The sequence below is a fragment of the Marmota monax genome, unplaced genomic scaffold, assembly GCF_021218885.2.
Source record: "Marmota monax isolate L192 unplaced genomic scaffold, Marmota_monax_Labrador192_F-V1.1 WCK01_AAM20220418_F8-fsc00070, whole genome shotgun sequence".
NCBI lineage: Eukaryota > Metazoa > Chordata > Mammalia > Rodentia > Sciuridae > Marmota > Marmota monax.
In genome coordinates, this window is record NW_026692116.1 from 2810390 (window position 1) to 2830145 (window position 19756).

General features: G+C 38.9%; 1 pseudogene; it reads left to right on the forward strand.

The window, feature by feature from the left end:
• Nucleotides 1–419: 419 nt before the first annotated feature.
• On the forward strand, nt 420–1758 carry LOC124105357 (actin-related protein 2/3 complex subunit 1A-like; annotated as a pseudogene).
• The last annotated feature ends 17998 nt before the right edge of the window (nt 1759–19756 follow it).

Sequence of the window (19756 nt, forward strand, 5' to 3'; positions counted from 1 at the left end):
AATTGCCTTCCATAATGTGGATGGGCCTCATTCAATCAGTAAAAGGCTTTAAGAACAAAGACTAGTTGAGTCAGGTTTGATTACACACACTAAAGGAGGCTGAGGCAGGAAGATTCTAAGTTTCAGGATTATGTCAGCAATTTTGCAAGACCCTTTCTCAAAAAGGGATGGGGATGTACTTCAATGGTAAATTGCCCTGGGTTTTATCCCCAGGAGAGAGAGAGAGAGAGAGAGAGAGAGAGAGAGAGAGAGAGAGAGAGAGAGAAGCTGAAAAACTACCTTAAGAATGGAGTGTCAGTTCCTCTGCCAGCATCCATGGGAGCCTGTAGTTGACAGAATCGAGTCTGAAAATTCTCTGCTCCAATCCCCTCCAGACCACCAGGACCTCAGCTTTCTATTATTTGAAAACTCTAAGAATAATGTCCCTGCATCAATTTTTACTAGAGTCAATCACCTGCCATGCCTGGAACAGGGGTTGTACCCAAATTAACCTTAGCTAATAATCATCAAGTGCATATCTATAAGAAAATGGGGAGGGCTGGGGATGTGGCTCAAGCGGTAGCGCACTCGCCTGGTATGCATGCGGCCCAGGTTCGATCCTCAGCACCACACACAAAGAAAGATGTTGTGTCCGCCAAAAACTGAAAAATAAATATTAAAAAAAATTCTTTCTCTCTCTCTCCCTCCCTTTTTTTTTTTTTTAAAAAAAGAAGAAGATGGGGAGCCAGTGAACAAAAGAAGATGAACCCTAGGAGCACAAGGGAGACATTAAAGGTGCTGACAGGGCTCCCAAGAGCAATCACTTCATCTGTCATTTTAGGGGCAGACTGCAATGCCTACTTCTGGAGTCTGAAAGCCATCCTGGTGATCCTAAGGATTAATCACACAACTTTTTTGTGAAGTGGTCCCCTTTAGAGAACAAATTTGCTGTGGGAAGTGTAGCACGACTCATTTCTGTTATTTCAAGTCCAAAAATGGTGGGTAAGCAAACACATTACAAAGTCAATTCACTCCACAGTCCTCAGCTTGGATTGGATCCCAACACTGTTTTTCAGGGTACATGATCGTGTGACTTTAAATGCAGAGAGTTTTCTGCCTACATTGATGAAATAGATGAAAAGCCAGCCAGTATGCTCTGGGGCAGCAAAATGCCTTTTGGTGAGCTGATGTCAGATTTTGGTGGCAAAGAATGGTAGCTGGGTCCACAAGGTCAGCTTCTCAACTGGTGGGAGCCCCCTGGCCTAGGTCAGGCAGGACAGCACTGAGTCTGTTGCCAATGCCTCAAAAAAGTGTGCAGGTCTCAACTCTGAAAAATGAGTTGCTGACACTACAGAGTTTATTCTTTCTTTCTAAGAATATGTTGTAGCTGCTAGCCATGACTGTTGTCCAGTGCTCTACAATGACCTTGATGCTTGACCTTTTTCTTCAAGCTAGACATTGCAAAACAGAGAATGAAGCCCAACATGCACAAGAAGGCCATGACTGAGAACTGCAATACAGCCTTGGATATGCTGCGCCAGAAGAGGATCACTCAGTCTATTTGTGATGCAGACATGCATGCAAGATTGTGGCAAATTTTATACTACTGATATCCATGGAGCCACAAAAATTTGGCATTTCAAGACCTTAGTCTTCAATCCAGGGCCTTCAGATAATGCAAAGCTGAGCAAGCCTTTGCCATCCAGTGTGAGAAGCATGGCTGACTCTGCCATTTGCATGATGGTGAGGCTTAAAATTTGTCCTCCAATTCTACCCATTTTCCTGAAAATGACAGGATTTCATTATTCATTATGGCTGAATAATGCTTTATTGTATATATACAACCCTGTTTTCTTTCATCTGTTGATGGATACCAAGGCTGACTCCATATCTTGGCTATTGTGAAGAGTGCTATAATAAACATGGATATGCAGATATCTTTTTTGTATGCTGACTTAATTTCCTTCAGATATATACACAAAATCGGGACAGCTGAATTGTATGGAAGTTCTAATTTTAGTTATTTGAGGAGGCCCCATGAGGTTTCCCATAGAGGTGTGCACATTTGCATTCCACCAATGGTTTTTCTAAAGGTTCTCCACATCTGTGCCAGCATTTTTTTGTTTTGTTTTGTTTGTTTGTTTTTTGGATTTCTTGATAATAGACATACTAATTGAGATAAGATGGAATGTTGTTATAGTTTGGATATGAAGTGTCCCCCAAAATCTCCTGTTAATGCAGGAATATTCAAAGGTGAAATATTAGGTTATGAAAGTTGTCATTTAATTAGTTCATCCTAGTTTGAATGGACAGATTTGGTGGAAACTGTAGGTAGGTAGGGCATAGCTGGAGGAGGTGGGTCACTGGGGAAATGCCCTGGAAAGGTGCCTTTTCCCCTTTGGCCCCTCCCCCCTCCCTCTCTTTCTCTGCTTCCTGACCCACCATGAGGTGAGCAGTTTTCCTCTGCTGAGCGCTTCCCTGGTGATATGCTGCCTCACGTTGGGCCCAGAGAATGGAGTCAGCCATCTACGCACTGAGGCTTCTGAAACTTCCTCTCAGTTATTTTCTGGGTATTTTGGTCACAGTGATGAAAAGCTGACTAAAACAAATCTCATTGTAGTTTTGATTTGCATTTCCTTGATGGCTAAAAACATTGAGCATTTTCTCACATACTATTGACTATTTCACCGCCTTCTTTTGAAAAGTGTCTATTCAGAGCATCTGTCCATTATAATTTGGTTACTTTTTTTTTTTTTGGTTTTTAAGTTTTTTGAGTTATTTATATATTGTGGATATGAATCCTCTGTCAAACGAATAACTGGCAAAGATTTTCTCCCATTTTGTATATTGTCTCTTCAGTCTGTCAGTTGCTTTCTTTGCTGTCCACGCCAACACCATACTATTTTTGTTACTGTGTATCTGTTGTATGTCTTTTTTTTTTAAGTTTCTATGGACCTTTATTATTTATTTATTTATTTATATGTGGTGATGAGAATTTAATCCAGTGCTTCACACATGCCAGTTAAACACTTTACCACTGAGTCACAACCCAAACTCCTGGAGTATGTCTTAAAACCAGATATTATGATGCCTCTGTCTTTGCCCTTTTTGCTCAAAATTGCTTTGGTTTTGGGGGGGTCTTTAGTGCTTTCATATGACTTTTAGGATCTTTTTGTTTAAGTTCTGTAAAGAATGATGTTGGAATTTTGATAGGAATTACACGGAAACTATAAATCACTTTGGATAGTATGGACATTTTAGCAACATCAATTCTCCCAATTCATGAATATAGGAGGTCTTTCTACTTTCATTGTAGATTACTTTGTAGTTTATTTCTAAGAGTTCTGCGTGTGTGTGTGTGTCTGTCTGTCTGTCTTTCTATGAGATTACTTTCCTGATTTCTTTCCCAAGCAAATTCATTATTTATCTATAGAAAAGCTATTGATATGTGTATGTTGATGTTGTGTCCTGCTACTTTACTAAAAATGTTTATTAGTTCTAACAGTCTTATTGGTGGAGTTTTAGGTAGAAAGTATGAAACAATTGTCTAGGATATGAGAAAATAAATGGATTTACAGATAAAGTAACATTAAAAGCCCATTTTTCAAAATTGCTGATGCTGGTCACAAACTTGTGATCTTCTTGCCTCAGCCTCCCGAGTAGCTGGGACTCTAGGCGTGTGCCACTATACCCGGCTTGTATGTATGTCCTCTTATATGAGTAATTTTGACTTTTGTATTAGCCAGGTTCCCCAGAAAACAAAGCTTAAGGCAAAGCTTGCAGAACTAATTTTTTTTGGAGAGTTCAATCTCAAGAAAGCAACAATGAGGGGAAAAAGTAAAACAGGGATGAGGGAAGTAAACGCAGGGTGGCAAGTGACTGAGTTGCCCCCAGCTTCACTATAAAAAACTGACTTCTTCCAATCCCAAAAAACCAAATGCTGAATGTTTTCTTTGATATAAGGAGACTGATTCATAATGGGATAGGGAGAGGGAGCATGGAAGGAATAGACGAACTCTAGATAGGGCAGAGGGGTTGGAGGGGAAGGGAGGGGGCAGGGGGTTATTAATGATGGTGGAATGTGATGATCATTATTATCCAAAGTACAGTATAAAGATACTAATTGGTGTGGATATATTTTGTATACAATCATAGATATGAGAATTGTGCTCTATATGTGTAATAAGAATTGTAATGCATTCCACTGCATATATAAATTTAAAAAACTGGCTTCTTATTCACATAGGACATCTCTGGAAAGGTTAAGGGAAACTTTAAATCTTGGAAGTCTATCAAGGAGGAAGCGTGAACAATTCATCTGTTCACTCCTCCCTTTCACTCATTGCATGAAGTTTGCCCCATGGGATTTAATTCTGCTATATTTCCTGATTGTGCTATGGAACCCTCCCGGCAGCTACTGGAAGATCCAGAGCCCCTCTGCATCCCACTGAACCACTCAGCGCACACCATAGCATGTATGCTGGAGTCAGTGCCCACACTAGCCTTTAAATTCATATGGAAAGCCTGATTCAGCTGATGGGGTGAGGAGACAAAATAGAAGTTGAAGCATTAAGTAGTATTTATTGCAGGAATGCCATGAACTTTTGGTAAGGTGACTTGGGCTTGGAAGCAAAGCAAGTGCTTAAACATGAGGGGTCAGAAGGATCTGAAGAGGTGAATAGATGAGTGCAGTATATCTCTATTTAGAATTGTGGTCATATTTATAATTCTTTAGATTTATATCTCCATTTGTTTCAATGCTCACTGCCAGTTCTTACTCTCTCTCAGTTGGCAGAAAAATAGCTTCAAATAATTACTTGCTGCAATTTAGTATGGCAGCAAAGAAGTCTAAGGTTAATGAGATATTTTTGTTCTTTCTAAGTAACATCATTTATTTCCTTCATGGGTGTTTGAAGGTCACCTTCTGTAACTTAAAAAATTTGTCAGGGCACATCTAGATGAAGGTCTTTGTCATTTATTTTGCTAAAAAACATAGCTATTTCTTTCTGTCTGCTGTTATGGGATTTTCTCCCCCACCCCCTTGTTTTTGTCACTAATTCATGAGCACTAATTATCATCTATTTCTAACCTTTTTCTCTTTATTCTGGGGTGTCCCAGTAATCTTCATTACTGACTCAATATTCTTCCAGAATCAGGTCTTTCTTTGTTGCCAATGTGGACTGTAAATATGCAGGTTACATTTTTGTATCTTTCCTGGGTTCCTGTCCTTTTTTAAAATATTTTTTTAGTTATAGATGAATACAATACTTTAATTTTGTTTATTTATATTTATGTGGTATGAGAAACGAACCCAATGCCTCACACCTGAAAGGCAAGTGCTCTACCACTGAGATATAACCCCAGCCCCTCCTGTCCTTTATTTCAGTCGCAATATTTTATACTGACTTTCCATTGTAGCCTACGCTTCTTCTTATACTTCCCAGATGCATGTTTGTACAACATGTACAGCTATTTAAAATCTATCAATGTTTTAAATAGTTTCTTGGGCTTTCTTTTGGATACAACAGATGATTTTTGTCTTTCCTTTGAGTCTTTATGCTGCCATTTCCTTTTCCTTGTTCTGAAATATTTTTTCACAGGCTCTGTGTTGGCTGTTTTAGTCTTTTATTCACCTTCCTATAAGTAGGAGGCCACAGATCTAGAATTTATCAACAGATGGAATGTTTAAGTTTTTCTGGGTCCTGCTGCCTATTCATTTGCATACAAACCAGTTCTTATTTTAATTTCTGTGTATACAGGGCACTCAGTATTACTGCAGTTTTGCTTAGCTGGATTTTCCTACATCATTGTCTGATCATCCGTTACTCTGAATTGATAAATCACATGAAAAACTATAATTTCCAGCTCTCATTGCTCTTGGACTTAATTTTTGTCTTATTCCCTGCCTACATTTCTCAACATGCAGTCTGCTCCCTGGTTCTGTTCCACCTATTTTCTTGGAGCTCTTATTCCTATGTATATAGAACAATAGGAGAAGGATAACGCAGGTAAAGGAAAGAAAAGAGGAAGAGGTAACTAATACAACTTGGCTGCCTCAAAAAACTGGACCTACCAGGTAAAATGATGACTATAAATTTTCTAGCTGGTACAGATCCTTGATTTGAAGTCAGGGATAAAGAAGTAGTATGACTTACTACTTTTAGGACAGCATCTGATTCATATGGTAAAACTTGACTAGCTTTGAACTAAAACCTAGGTGGATTCTTTATCTAGTTCAGTATGCCTTAAATTTAGGAATTTTAGTTCTCAGACTTAGTTGCTTATTGGTATGTTGAATTTTTATCTCAGTTTTTGTTTTTTAGTTGTAGGTGGATCAATACTTTTATTTTTTATTTATTCATTTGTGGTGTTGAGGATCGAACCCAGTGCCTCACACCCCAGTTCCTATCATAGTTGTTTTTAACAGATTAAGAGATTTCAGTTTCTTGGCTCCTGTTTCTTTGGGCCTGTGGTGGCACAGAATATCACAGTGGAAACATATAGTGTAGTAGGCCTGTTTGCTTCCTGAATGACAGAAATAGGAAGTGGCCAGGATCCCAATGCCACCCCTTCAAGGACATGCCTCCAATGACCTAACTTCCTTCTCCTAGGCCCCGCCTCATTATCAAGAGGTTGTGAAACTTTTATGAGGCGGGGCCTAGGAGAAGGAAGTTAGGTCATTGGAGGCATGTCCTTGAAGGTGTGGTATTGGGATCCTGGCCACTTCCTATTTCTGTCATTCAGGAAGCAAACAGGCCTACTACACTATATGTTTCCACTGTGATATTCTGTGCCACCACAGGCCCAAAGAAACAGGAGCCAAGAAACTGAAACTTCTCAATCTGTTAAGACAAAATAAACCACTCCTCTTTTTAAATTGATTATTTCAGGTATTTTGTTATAGCATCAGAAAGTTGACTAACACAAGTATATAGTTGGGCTGAGAATATAGTGTTGTGTCAGTTTCCTGTATCAAAGAAAACTGGTGAGAGGCTAGATCTGAAAATAGGCCCTTTCTTTCAACGGCTTTTTTCTACAGTCCCCTTCAGTCTATCTGTGTGCGTGTGTTTTACTTTGGACAGGGTTACAATGTCAGGTCAATAACATCAGGAATGAAGGAAAAACAAAGAGAACATGTAGTATCGCCTCACAGGAAAATGCTTATTCAACATTTGCAATTGACTAAAAAGGAAAATATTGAGTATGTGCATTATCATAGGTCTATCAAAACATTCAAACCACTAGGTAGGGTAGAGAGTTTGTTGCTGCTTATGAATTGGGCATCCCAGAAAAAAACAGCTATTCTTTGTAGGGTTCATAACAGCTCATCAACCTGCAACTAATATGGAAATATAGCATTACAAAGTTTATGAAATATATATTTTTTATTGATTCTAGGCTTTCAAGTTGAGGTATATGTTTTTAATCCAAGAAATCAATAATTTATGGAATTAATTTTTTATTATAACTTTCTCACAGCTGCTGAATTAAGAATGTTCTGACTTTAAGTAGAAATGTAAATTGAATATATTTCTAAGAATTCTAGGGAGCAGTGAATCATGGAGTTCAGCCATTATATATGCCAAATATATTTGTGTATTCAATTTCAATATATTTGGAGCTGAATCATATAGTCACCTTTAAAAGCACAACTCAAACAGCCTTGTTTGTTCTAGTAACAAATGACTCGCAGCAATATATAAATGTCCTGAATGAAAATTGTTAGGAGAGTTAGCTGTTAAACATTTCTAGCAAACACCTTTCAGGCAGACTAATTAGCCTGGACCCAGAAGAGCAAAGCTTGAATAAACAGTTCAAGCCTGAAAATAATAAGGCTAAGAATTTCAATAAAAATAGAAGCCTCCATTAGTACTATGCATCGTAAAGCTACTAACATTTTAAGCAGTCTGATATGTTATCACTGAAACATTCAATATTTGTCTCTATATATTATTGCTTAATAGATATCAGACACATTCTGGGTGCTAGAGAGTTATCCTTAAACTAAACAAACAAAAATCCTTGTTTTCATGGACTTTACCTTCCCAGGAGAAGTAAAAGTTCATACACAATAAACAATGAGCTAATAAATATGTAAATTGTATAATATATTAGGTGACAAGTGCTATGAAAAAATAAGACTGTTAAGAGGGATAAAGAGTGCTTCACATTTTCCAACTGGGCATTTTCCAACAGGGTGGGCTTTCTTGGAGGTGGTATTTGAGCTAGGATTTAAAGGAGAGATAGTGAGCTAAGGGGGTGGGGTATACTTCAGACAGAAAGACTAATGCCAAGGCCTTGAGGCAGGAGCATGCCTGGAGGTATAGAAAACAGGGAGAGGGCCAGTGTGGCCAGAACAGAAACAGCAAGTAGAAGAGACAGTAATAGAAGAGTCCTACAAGGGAACTGGATTATCCAGGGTTTTGTAGGCCATTGAAAGAACTTTAGCGTTATCTATGAGAGAGTTGAGAGCCATTAGAGCATTTTAAGCAAAGAAGAAACATTATCTGACTTCTGTTTTAATCAGATTATCCTGGTTTTTATGTTGAAAAAGGGACCTTAAAGGACAAGGCATAAAGTGGGAGATCTATTAGGAGGCTCTTGCAATAATCCAGGTGAAGTTGATGATAGGTTAGACCAAAGAGGTGTTCAGACTGTAGGTATATTTTGAAAGTATAGGCAATACTATTTCCTGATACACTAGAAGGGGTATATAGAATAATCAAGGAATTTAACCTTAATAACAAGAAAAATGTGAGTTATAACTTATATAGAGAAGACTGTGGGTTGATACAGGTTTGGAGGGTGGAATTAGAAGTTCAGTTTTGGACATGTGAAATTTGAGCTGTCCATTAGTGGAATATGACATAGGCAGTTGGTTATATATATATGGGGTTCAGGGAAAAATCTCAGGGCTAGAGATGGAAATTTGGGGTTTCAGGAATGATATGTAGAGCTATGAGTTGATGACATCACCAAAAGAGTGAATATAGCTTGTAAAGAAAAGAGCTCCAAGGAATGAATTTAGAACACTTCAAGGTTAAGAGATTGGGGGCTAGGGTTGTGGCTCAGTGGCACAGCGCTTGCCTTGCACATGTGAGGCACTAGATTCAATCCTCAGCACCACATGAAAATAAATAAATAAAATAAAAGTATCGTGTCCATCTACAACTAAAAAAGAATATTAAAAAAAAAGATTAAGAGGTTGGGTTCTGAGCAAGAACCAATAAAAGATGCTGAAAAGTGGCCAGTGAGGTTAGAAGAAAACTATGAGGGTGTGGAACGTGTTTCTAGAAGAGGAAATGGTCAATGGTAACAAATGGTGCTGATTGGTCAAGAAAAATTAGTAATGACAGTTGTCTCCTGGATTTAGCAATGACCTTGACCACAGCAATTTCTGTGGTATTGAAGCCAGATTTAAAGTTAGGTAGTCAGTGTAGGTAAATCGGGTCTAATATCGAGTAAGATCCAAAATGAAGGCCAGGAAAAGCAGAACAACTCTTGGAATGTTAATGAAGTCCAGGAAAAGCCCAAGGCCCAGAGCCCATCCCAAAGAAATGTTAATGAAGACTACTTCTTTGCCCCACCTGTGCCACACCCTTCGGGCCTTCCCACCTACATTCCATCACTGAAAAAACTATAAAAAGGGGAAACAACTGCACTTTCACCGATTCCATCTCTTGGGTCCCCTTCTTCCTCAGGGAGAAGTCTTTTCTGCTGACCTTTAATAAATCCTCTACTTTCTATTCTCTGGTGTTATTCTTCAACATTGGGGAAGCAAGGACTAGTCATATGGTCAACAGCGATAACAGTATGGTGGAAATGAAACGGCCTTAGTGGAGTAAGTTTAAGGGGTGCCAGGCGCAGTGACACACACCTGTAATTCCAGCTGCTCAGGAGGTTGAGGCAGGAAGATTGAGAGTTCAAAACCAGCCTCAGCAACATCGAGGCACTAAGCAACTCAGTGAGACCCCATCTCTAAATAAAATACAAATAGGGCTGGGGTCTCAGTGGTCAAGTGCACCTGAGTTCAATCCCTGGTACCTCCTCCACAAAAAAAAAAAAAAAAAAAAAAAGAAAAGAATGGGAGAAGAGGCATTAGAAGCAAATTATAAACACTTTTGAATTTTTCTGTACAGGAGAGCAGATAAATGAGATGATTATCTGGAGTAGGAAATAGGATCAGAAAATTTTAAGATGGTAATAGGCTATTTATTTACTATGGAGAATAATTCAGCAGAGAGGACAAAATTGATGATGTAAGAGACGGAGAATTGTTGGAATGATTTCCTTCGGTAAGAAAGAAGTTCACTTGGATGGGTGGCCTTACATAGGATCATGCACAGTTCATCCACTACTATTGGAAGAAAATCAGAATCTGAGAGTACAGATGATGGTAGGTGGATGGATGTGCTGATGGGCATCTGTGGAAGTTCCCTTGTAGATTTTTTTATACATCTCATTTAAGCAGTATTTAATATTTAAATACTACTAAAACTAAATCATGAAATACTAATAGTTAATATTTCACTTGCTGAAAGTGAAGATGAGGAAGGAGTTTTGGAGATTTCAAGAGACATGTCTTAGTCCATAGGGCTGCTATAACAAAATGTCTTACACTGTATAATTTATAAATAGAAATTGATTGCTCAGTTTTGAAATTAGTGAAGTCCAAGATCAAGATACCAGTAGATTCAGTGTCTTGTGAGGCCCCTTCCTCATAGATGACAACTTTTAACTATGTCCTCAAAGGGCAAAAAGGGCAAACAAGGTCCCATGGGCCTCTTTCATAAGAGCACTGATCCCATTCAGATCTTATAAGTGGGTACATATGTGGAAGAGGAGCTATAGGAGTGGAGACGTGGCCTAGACATCTGATAAGCTTAGGTTTGAATCCTAGCTCTTTTCTCACAAGCTAATAGCTTAATATCGCAAAGCCCCAGTATTCTCACGTTTGTAGAAAAACATATACCTCACAGCTTTTCTGGCAAAGATTAATGAAATCATGAGTTCTTAAACCTGGTAGGTGTGGCTAAAGCAGGTTCTTCAGTGTGTCCTGTCCTGCCTTGATACTGTTCAACAGGACCGGCAAAAGAGTATACCTAATTTTAATATTAGTTACATTAAATGCTAAACTCACAAAATAGTTAACTCATAGAAAAAATAAGCATTCTTCAAAAGATTTTTCCTGGAGCACCTCCCCTCCCCCCAGGAATTCTTTCTTTCTTATTTTTGGTATGGGGAATTGAAGCAAAGGGATCTTAACCACTGAGCCACAGTCTCAGGTTTTTTTTTTTTTTTTTTGGTCTCACTAGGTTGTTTATAGTTGTGCTAAATTGCTGAGGGAGGCTTCAAACCTGTGATTCGCCTGTCTCAGCCTCCTGAGCGGCTGGGATTACTGGCTTGCACCACCACGCCCGGCTTGGAATTCTTGTTTTACAAAGTAAGATACATAAATAATTTTGCATTCTAACCATTAGGCCGTAAACAAGTAATGGTTTTTCATTCTTTTAAAATTTTATCATTCTGAACACCAGTGCTTAATACCTTGCTAAGTAAGCTTCAGTTGGGGATGGAAACAATGAAGTGGTAAAAACTCAAACACAGAGAACCCTATATGTTAGTTTATAGCCATTAAGGAAAATCTGAGTCTTTCATGATTTGAATGAACGGGAAAGTCACTTTTATTTTATATAATAATCGCAGTGCAAGAACCAAGCCTAATTTTAGAAAATTGTGAAAAATCAATTCCAGACAACCGTGCCCAAGACCAAAATCAAAAACAAAAAGAAAACCCTTGCTTCTCCCTAACAACTTCACTGTTGGCGCAAACCTGGGCCCTGGAAAAGCGGGGACGTGGGGGCGTGGCTAGGAGGGTCTGCAGCTGCGCACAAGCCCAGCAGGCGCTTCCGGGCTGTTGCGCCTGAGGGGAGTGTTAGGCGTCCTGGGCCGCACACCTCGCACACCTCGTGGAACGTTCTGGAAGTTTGAGAGTAGCTGGCTGAGCGGGGCTTTGAGGACCCAGTGCTCAGGTGTGTGTTCTCAGCCAAAGGAGAGAGGTCACTAGTGATGTGCCTTTTCATGTTTTTCTCTCTTTCTTTCTCCTTCTGCCAGCGTCTTTTTCTTGGACTTGGACATGGCGAGATAAAGTCTATCCCGGGGGTTTTTGATGGGGTGACGGAGGATCCTCCCCACTCTTCGCCTGAGTCTGGAAAGGGTTTTCCTCAGAGTTTTCATGCAAGATTGTTGAACTGCTGCTTTTAAGAAGGCCTGTCATCCAGCCTGTGATTTTATAATTTGTTTGCTTTAGGCTTTGCTGGTCAACTAAAAGTCAATCATTAAAAGACGCCATGAAGATCCGGGCCGGCTCAGGAGGCTCATGTGATGAGTGAAGGGACTGAGCAGGGAAAGTGATTTATTGGAGATTATTTTGCAGTGTTATACTTTATTTAAATTTGAAAACACGCTAGAGTTTGAGAAAAAGCCAGAACAACAAAGCCCAGAATTGGAGGGCCTTACAACTGGCAAATGCTTAAAGAGAGTCCATTGGGTCCAAGCTTTCTGTTCAGATGAGGAAGCCAGCCAACTGGAGGCCAAGTAATTTGCCCACAGTTGCGTAGCTCTGGAGTGGATGAGTCCTCATCTTGGCAGTGGGTCTAGAAATTTGAGGAAGCCTTGCTGCCCAGCCATAGTTTTCTGATTCCTTCCTGATCCTTAACAGCACATTCTTGGGGATCTGTTGACCCCAATTTCCTTTCTTACAAGTGCACAAAACTAATTCTCTTGGCTTCAGTTAAATTAAATTGTTTACAATATCTGTGTTTTAAGGTGTGGAGATTTAAATGAACTTTTATTGTACGACTTTACTGATATACATACAAAGCAGTAAGTGCTCAAAAAAGGAACTGTAACCTTTGCATATATGCAGTTAAGTGGGTATATTATCATACACTCCAACACTGTCATTAGCTAGACAATTAAATTATATGTGGAGGAAGGGTGACAGGAATAAATAAGAGCTGCAGTCCTTCCCCCAGCCAACTCATTTGATCACTCAAAAATAGTTTTTTGAGTGTCTGCTGTGTGCCAAGTGCTGGATTAGGTAAACCGGAAGGTGTCTCTGCACTCATGGAGCTAGTTAACTTGTCATTCTTTCATTCATGCAATAAATGAGGCAATTATAGAGCAGCTGGTTTCAACCCAGCAGGAAGGACTTCCTCATTATTAGAGTTGTTCAGAAGTAGGATGAAATGGCCTTGGGAGATATTAACTCACTATCACTGAAAGTGACTTTCATTTGGATTAGTTTCTAAATTTTGCTTTGAACTACTTTTGTATTAACATGGAGAATATAAATTTAGTTAACATGAAGTTTATGATTTAGTAGATGAAATGAGGTACATTTATAAACAATCATGTTGGGCAAAAATTGTTAAGTACTTAACATAAATATAAGGCAGATTCTGACTAAGGAGGTCTCATTTAGTTTGAAGCAATCAGGGATAGTTTCTTGAAGGAGATAAGATTTTGAATGGGTTTTGAAAGAAAAGTAAGATTTTTTAAAAAAATAGACTATTAGAACAGTTTTAGATTACATAAAAATTGAGAACATAGTGCAGAGTATTTCCACATACTCCACATCCAGTTTATTATGAACATCTTGGACGTAGTTTCCCCTATTATTAACATTTTAGCATGGTACATCTGTTAGAATTAGTGAACCAATATTGCTATAATACACTGATTGTGTATTCATATATGAACACAGAAAATTTATGCCCAATTCATTCTACTGTCTTTCTTTTCCCCATCTCATCACTCTTCCCATCATTCCTCTTTGTCTAATCTAGTGAACTTACATCCAGGATCACAACCAAGATAGCACATTACATTTATTTGTAATATCTTCTTAGGTTTTTTGTTTGTTTGTGGGAGTTTGTTTTAAACTTTCTTTATTTTGATAACCTGGACTGCTTTGAGGAGGCTGTTTAAATAATTTCAAAGTTGCCCTTCTATTGGAACTCTTTTGATGTTTTTCTCAAAATAGGACAGGAATTGTGGTTTATCGGGAGAAAACCTATTGTATCAAATGTACATACTATGAATGTGGTTTATGACCACCTAGCTGAGATTGGGTTTGTCGTGTTTTTCCAATGTTAGATTACCTGTCCCCAACACACTTCCATACTGTACTCTTTGGGAGAAAATTACAATGTGCAGCCTCACCTAAGAGACAACAAAGATGGTGCTAATTGAAGAAAGGTGAGTAAAAAGGAATACAGGTGATAACAAAGATGGTGCTAATTGAAGAAAGGTGAGTAAAAAGGAATAGATCTGCCATTCACTTTTATATATGACCTTTATTACATCCTTTTAGTCTGAATTTCTCTAAAGGTAAATTAGATGATATTACTTTCTACATTTGTTGTTCAGAACTTAGCCCACACTGAATTTTGGTGCTCAGGTTTCTTGTGTTCTCTTTTGGGCATTACTCACATTATAAGAATATACATACAGGTTGAGCATCCCTAACCTGAAAATATGAAAATCAAAATGCTTCAAAACCTGAAACTTTGGGCATCAGCATGATACCATAAGTAGAAAATTCCACACATCTTCATGTGATGAGCACAGTCAAAATACAGGTGCACTAAAAATATATTGTTATAAAATTGTCTTAAGGCTGTAAGATGTATGTGAAGCATAAATGAATTTTCTGTTTAGGCTTGGGTTTCATCCCCAAGTTATCTCATGAAATATATACAAATATTTGAAAATCAGAAAAAAAAATCCAAAATCTAAATCACTTCTGGTCCTAAGCATTTTGAATAGGGATATTCTATGTATGCATACGTATGTATGTGTGTGTAAATACATATATACATATTTGTGTGTGTGTGTGTGTGTATATATATATATATATATATATATATATATATATATAAATATAAATGAGTGTGTGTGTTTTCATTCCTTTACTGATATTTTTGATAGTTATGATTCCTCTGAACAGTCTTTAACTTTATAACCAAGTTTGAGTAATTTCAGTGTTCTTTCTCTCCTCTTGTCTCCCTGTCACCAGATAGGAGCTGAGGAGGTCCTCAGAAGAGAGAAAGGGACCTCAACTTGGCCTTGGCAGATTCTTGACTTATGCCACAGAGAAGAATTTCAGATCAAGTTAAATGAGGCACAAGCAGAGATTTTTTTCAGAAAAGTAAATAATAGAGAAGGATATACACTCAAAGAGAGAAGAAATGTGGGCACTGGAGAGTGAGACATGCTTGTTTTGGTCTCAGGCTTCTTTTTTAATTAGATTTTTTATTTGTTATTTTTACATATACATGACAGTAAATTTTTAAAAAAATATTTATTTTTTAGTTGTAGATGTACACAATACCTTTATTTTATTTTTATGTGGTGCTGAGAATCGAACCCAGTGCCTCATGTGCGCTAAGCAAGCACTGTACCACTGAGCCACAACCCCAGACCCATATACATAAAATATTTTTAGTTATAGATGGACACAATGCCTTTATTTTATGTGGTTCTGAGGATTGAACCCAGTGTCTCACATGTGCTAGGACCTTCTTTCCAAAATACTCCTGTAGGAATATTTTTTGTTGGCAGTACAATAAATAATAAAGGCAAACTTATATCAATTCTATCCAAATGCATATTTTCCATATATGTTTCAATGATTTTTAATGCCTTTCTTGCTTCAGGCATCAACATGCGGGGTGAATTTGGATCTGATGGACCTTTTAGAATATCAAATAAAGGTCCCAACTCTCCTGTTTGTATGCCTAGATAAGGCCTTATCCAATTTATGTCTCCCAATAACTTTTGAAAGTCGTTAAGTGGTTTGAGTTGATCTACTCGTATTTGAATTTTTGTTGGACGGACCATGGTTGAGGATAATAGAACTCCTAAATAATTAATTGGAAGATTTAATTGTACTTTATCTATTGCTATCTCTAGATTATAATTTTTTAATAAGTTTGTAAGTGTGGCATAACATTCTAGCAATGTGTTTTTATCTTTATGTGCCAATAACATATCATCCATATAGTGAAATATTTGTAGTCCAGGATTTTGATTTCTAAGTGGCTGGATTGCTTTGTTAACATAAACTTGACACATAGTTGAACTATTAGCATCCCTTGAGGGAGTACTTTCCATTCATATCTCTGATCAGGACCTTCATGATTTAGTGCAGTGATAGTAAATGCAAAATGTGGACTATCCTCGGGATGAATTGGAATTGAAAAAAAAAAAATCTTTAATATCTATAGCTAAAACATACCAGGTTTTTGGTAAAGCAGACAATTGGGGAATCCCTGATTGAGCAGGTCCCATAATAACCATCTCATTATTAATGGCTCTTAAATCTTGCAATAATCTCCATTTACCAGATTTCTTTTTAATGAAAAAAATGGGAGTATTATGGGGAGATACGGAAGGTTGTATATGTCCCTCCGCTAATTGTTGTTTGACCAGGTCATGGGCTACTTGTATCTTTTCTTTAGTCAGGGGCCACTGAGGAACCCACACTGGTCTTTCTGATTTCCACGTAATTTTGATTGTCTCAGTGGCCCTTTCTGAAAACCCAATCCATGTCTATTTATTTCTTGATCTATTTGAATTGGTGCTGTCATACCTTGTTCTTGTTCTCTTAATCTTTTTTCTTTCCTAAAGCCTTGTCTAGCCCTAGTAGTGGGTGCGTTAGGATTGATGTTATTTGTTAATGTCAAACCTAATTGATCTAGGACATCTCGTCCCCATAAATTTATAGGAAGATGATCCAATACATAGGGCTGTATAGTTCCTTCACATCCTTCAGGATCCTTCCAATCTAATACCATTGCACTTCTATGGGGATTAGTTGCCACTCCTAGGCCTCGAAGCGTTTGAGTGGCTTGTTGTAATGGCCAATGTTTTGGCCATTCTTGACGAGATATGATGCTAAGGTCAGCACCTGTGTCCAGTAGGCCATTAAAGTCATGTCCTTGAATATTTAGTTTTAGCATGGGGTGAGAATCTAAATTGAAAGACAGCATAGCCCAATCTACACCTGTGGAGCCTAATCCCTTGGAACCTCTTTCTACAGTACGACTGGAAAATTTATCATGCAGGCTGGGTATTATTAATAACTGTGCTATTCTATCTCCTGGTGAAATTACTGATATACCTCTTGGAGAACTAGCTATAATTTTTATTTCACCCTCATAATCGGGATCAATTACCCCAGGACTTATCATAAGTCCTTTTAGTGTTGAAGAACTACGTCCCAATAATAAGCCTACTGTTCCTTGGGGAAGAGGTCCTTTTACTCCTGTGGGAATGATTTGAACTCCCATCTCTGGAGTTAGTACTGCTCTGGCAGAGGTGCAGATGTCCAACCCTGCGCTCCCTCTAGTTTGTCTGATGAGGGATTTAATGGATAATGCATCCTGGGCACTACCTTGATGGTGCTGCTGGGTTCCTCCATTGCCCCGTATATTTGTGGTTTTGGGCCCCGGAGCATTCGGCCCTCTAGTCCGTTTTTTGGCAATGGAGCCTGATGCCTTTCTCCACGATATCGTGGGTAAACACTTGGTCCTTGTCTGTTTTTTGATAACGGAATACCCTCTATGGTGGTTTGAGAATGGCATTCATTAGCCCAATGTTTCCCTCTACGGCATCGTGGGCAAATACCCGGTATTCTATTCCTTTGATACCTAGCTTTGTTAAACCCTCCTCCTATGGGGCAACTCCTTTTAAAATGTCCTGTTTGATCACATATTAGAGTCTGTAAACAAGTCAAAATAACACCTGGCATTTTGCCAGGGGAATGTTAGAGTTCGTAAACAAGTCTGGATGGTACCTGGCAAAATGCCAGAGGGAGTGGTTTGAGAAGTAACAAAAGCGAGCCATTAAGTGTGGAGATTCCTTATTGGTTGACTGCTGTATCTAGTTTATGCTAATTAGATAAGCTGTGTGGAATGTATAAATACTGCTCCTGTCCTGCAATAAACGGCTCCTACTCCTGCTGTATCAACGTACACAAGTTGTTCATCACCCCCCGGTTATTTTGCTGCAGCCGGACTGCGGCAATCACAATTATAGCATGTTTTTGGCCTGGCATCTAAAGCCTGTTGTACTGCTGCTAAGACTTGCCCTTGTTCATTAATGTCTCTACATAATTTTATATATGTGTTTAAATCTTCATGTCTCCATGGTCTAATGACCTCTCTGCAGCAACGATTTGCTTGGTCATAAGCCAGTTGTTTTATAAATGGCATCGCCTGTTCTGTATCTCCAAATATTCTAGAAGCTGTTTGAATAAGCCTATCTACAAATTCAGCGTAAGGTTCATTAGTTCCTTGTATTACCTTAGATAATTGTCCTTGTAAATCTCCATGCCCCTGTAAAGTTTTCCATGCCCTAACCGCATCTACAGCAATTTGTGCGTATACGCCAGGATCATATTCAATTTGTTGCTGTTGACCCTCATAAGGTCCTTTTCCTAATAACATATGAGTGTAACCGGCTGCTGCATTTCGCCTAGCTGTCTCCATGCAAAATTCCTCATTGGCAACCTTCCATAACAAATATTGTCCTCCATTTAGCACAGATCGCCACATGTTAGCCCAATCTGCTGGCGTCATGTCTAAGTTGGTAATGGATTCGACCATGCTCACAGTGAAGGGTGCTTGCGGCCCATAGGTTGTTACAGCCTCCTTTAATTGCTTCACTGTTTTGAAATCTAAACGGTGAATTCATTGCCCTCCTGCCTGCTCAAGTACAGGGCATGCTAATCTTTGGGGTCCTGCCTCAGGATTCCGTCCATCAACTACGGGAGTTGAGGGCTGCTCGGCTGTAGATGGAGCTGTTGGTTGAATTACGCCCTCTGGTGATAGAATGGAGTTAGTAGCAGCCTCCTGTTGTAATTCCCTGCCTGATGGTTGTTTTTCCTCTAAGCTTTCTTTCTTCAAATTTTCCTCTGTCTGACTAGCTCGAGAGACCTTCTCTTTTGCTTGACCTAACATGTTTTCTACCATAGTCTGGACCTCTAACAATTTACTTAACAGTTTTTCGGTTTGTTTTTTTACTAGTTTCTAATCTACTATAAAGGTAACGCAACCCAATAAGATAGCATAAAACAAAACCGAAACAGAATGAAACAAAAACAGAACAAAGAATAGTTGTATCAATTTTCTCTTTCTCAGGGCCGAACAACTTCAAACCTTGAGCCAACCATTTTTCCCAGTTTGCCTGAGAAAATTCTAGGGATAGGCAGCTTGAAACAAAAACAAAATAAATCAAAACAAGAACACATTGTTTTTTGAAATGGTCACCCATTTTGTCGCCTTCCCTCAGGGGCGAGCAATTTTACTCACCTCCAAGCTTCAGGCGTTCCCCGTACAGGCCACCAAATGCCGTAGTCTGGCTAGGCACAAAATCACGAGCCACTCAAACAGGAACAAACTTTATTTTTTGAAACTGCCGCCAATGTTCTGTACGCCCCCGGGAAGATCGCCGATCCACACACGCGGCGTTCTCCGGAACCCCAGAGGAAGTTCCTCCCCCGGAACTCCCTCCTACTGTACTTCCCCAACCAATGGGAACTCTCCAGGAGTCCCATAGCAGGCCGAGGTGAACAGCAGGAGTCCAATATCCATATGAATGCAAATCTTAACATAATCATATCATCTCAATGGCTAGCTGGCATCACCTTTCAACCAAAAATGCCATGCATCATATACTTGGCTGACTCTTAGCATGACCCCAGCCCAGT